The sequence below is a fragment of the Mus pahari genome, chromosome 5 (assembly GCF_900095145.1).
Source record: "Mus pahari chromosome 5, PAHARI_EIJ_v1.1, whole genome shotgun sequence".
Lineage (NCBI taxonomy): Eukaryota > Metazoa > Chordata > Mammalia > Rodentia > Muridae > Mus > Mus pahari.
The window spans coordinates 64,028,076-64,031,140 of record NC_034594.1 but is presented as its reverse complement, the minus strand read 5'-3'; positions in this window follow the sequence as shown (position 1 = coordinate 64,031,140).

Below are 3,065 nucleotides of genomic sequence, written 5' to 3'. Positions count from 1 at the left end.
GGCTTTCCTGAATCTGAATGCCTGGTCAGGGTGGGTGGAGGTGGCTTCTGAGGTTCCCTGGAGCTTTAGGGTACAGCTTTACCAGGGATCACAGTAACTGCCAGAACCACTTGCCTTTGCCAGGAAACATTCGCCAAGGTCTCATCTCGCAGTGAGAGAGTGGTGCCACTTCAGCTTTCTCAGGTCAACCAACTAAGTACAGGAATGCTCACTGTGCAGTAGTGAGCTGCGTTTCAGTGCTCGAGTGAGGAGTGTTAAAATGTCTGCTTGTATGTAGGCCAAACTGGATTGAACTCAGAGACCCACTGGCCTTCCAAGTGCTGGAATTAGAGGCATGTGCCACTAAGCTGGCTTTTTTTTTTCAGCATACACTTTAGAGTATGCGTGTGCCCAAGTGCAGGCCTGCATACCATGGGTGCTCCTGTTAGCCAGAGAACAATCTGTACAGTCAGTAGTGTACGTGTGTCCAGGACGGAACTCAGGTCATCTGGCTTGACCACAAGCAGCCTTCCCTATCTTTAATTTCTTGATTGCCTTGTCTCATGAATAAATTATGAGCAACTATTTCTTTCCAGCAAAATGTTATTAATTTAAATTGACATTTAAACTAATGGTCCTATGCTTTTGTGGTCCTCTTTGCTCATTTGTCTTTAATTGGTTTGATGGATATTTTTCCTTCTCATTTTGTATATTTAAAAAAGCTTGGATTTGTAATTTTGACTAGGCAGTTTACTTCTACTCAACTATTTCTTTCCATCTATTCTTTTGTTTTGAGGAACTCGCACACTTGTAGCCCAAGCTGGCCTGGAGCTCATTATGTAAGCTAGGCTAGTCCTAAACTAGTCTCCTGCATCACTTTGAGTGCAGGGATTACAAGCATCAACTACCACAGTTGGCTTCCCTTTCCTGTAACCTTATATGTTCTGACCTCTGGCTGCATTTCTAGCACTTAAGTATACCCAGTAAGGATGCTGATGAGCAGTTTTCAAGTTCCTGAAATGGCAAGGGAGCTAGGAAAAGGATTGCTTCTAACAAGGAAGATGCAACTTAAGATATGGTTGAATCAAAACCTTAAATTCTCAATCAGGTAAAGACTATTATGGACTGTATTGTGCCTAAATTCATTTTGAAGGCTTCCATCCTTTGTGAGTGTATTTTAAAATGGGACTTTTGAAGAAGAAAGAGTTAAATGAGATCATGAAGGAAGAACTTGATCTGTATACAGAGAAAGGTCCTGTGAGGACAGAGAAGATATGAGGACAACCGTCTGCACACAAAGGACGCAGGCCTCTGGAGAAATTGATCTTGCCAACACAATGACCTTGGACTCGCAGCCTCCAGAACTGTGAGAAAATTGATTCTGTTGTTAAAGACACATGGCCTGAGGTGTTTTATTATGGCAACCACAAGAAACTTGGATGAGTAACATCACTTATTGACAACACATGGGGAAATGGCCAACTGGCTGTGCTTCTCACATTGAACAGCCACAGATGGAGAGCTGGGTGTTAGAGGTGAGCCACATAACCTTGGAGGACATGTACAAGCAGAGGAGAGTCACAATGGACCCCAGCAAGCACAGACAATGGAGTCTGTGTTAGAGTCAGACTCTGTCATGTGTTCTCCTCCCTCAAGGCTTATGGTTTGATTCAAGGCAGTGGAAATGTTATGGGATGGAGTGTGGCTGGAGGGAGAGATTTATCTTGTCCCAGGTCCTTCCTTTCATTTTCTTCACAGCTGCCTAAAAATAAGCAATTCAGCTCCACCATGATGCTCTGCCCCACCATGGCCCAGATACAATGGTGACCAGGGACCATGAACTGAAGCTTCCGATTTTCTCAAGGTATTTCTGTCATAGCAACAGAAAGCAACTAACGCATCCCTGGAGAACTTTTAAAGCTGGCAGAGAAACTCAGGAAAGGCCTGGGGCCTCAGTGCCAGGAAAGCTGAGAGAATATTCATCGGTGCAAGCCGGTCAGAAAGCTGGAAGTCAATGGTCTCCTTGATGAAAAAGAAAAAGCAGAGGGAGGGGAGAAGGCGGCTGCTCAGAGGCAGGTGCTGGGGAGAAGGAAGCAGAGAGAAAAGGCAGGCAGGTGTCAAGAAGCCTGCTTGTTAAAAACAGAAAAGGCTGATGGTTAGAAAGAGACATTGGAACTAGAAAGGATCTCCCTGGGATATAAAATTCTTTGTCGCATACAGGCACTGGAGATGGAAGATGTAGAATAAGAAATGGTGGGGTGGAGAAAAATTGGCCCAGGGAGAGAAACTGAACTCACACAGACTCGCCCATCACAGTAAGAGCAATGGAGGCAAGATATAGCTGTGTATTCCTGGCCAATGCTCTGGGTTTGTGGCCAGCCTGATCTAGAATGAATTCCAGGACAGCTGGGGTTACACGGAGAAACCCTCCCTGCCTTGGAAAAATTTAAATTAAATTAAAAAATAAATCACATTTCAAAATTATCTTGCCAGTTGGGGAAAAGATGACCAGTAACTTGCTCACAGTGTGTTCCCGTCTGGGGTCTAGAGAGAGTAGTGGGAAATTATCTATGAGGCTGGAGGGTGTTCCACATCTCTTAGGGGGGTTGAGAAGTACTTGTTTACCAAAACTTACCCAAAACATATCCCATCAGAAATATCAATACCCACAAAGACCTGGTAGTGAGATCAATGTGGGCATGGGCTTCATCCCTGAGCTGCCTCCCAAGACCTTAGTAATGAACTTCAGTGAAGATATGGAATGCAGGGAGGGAGTGCCACATTTATTTAGTAACAGAACCCCTCTTCCACAGAGCATGTGATCTGGGGAGTGATCAAACACATTTTGGGAATCAAACTTGACCTAGGGTTAGGCATAGTGCTATATGGGCATATGGACCAGCATATAAGGAACACAAGAATACTTTTAACACTGGATCAATCCACTTTTTAACCATGCCACTAAAATAGCATCACATTTCTCTGAACTACCCAAATTACTGCCCTCCAAACCCACCAGCTGTACAACCCCATANTCCACAATCGCATATGTCAAATCTACATTTTTCTTTTTTTCTTTTTTTTTT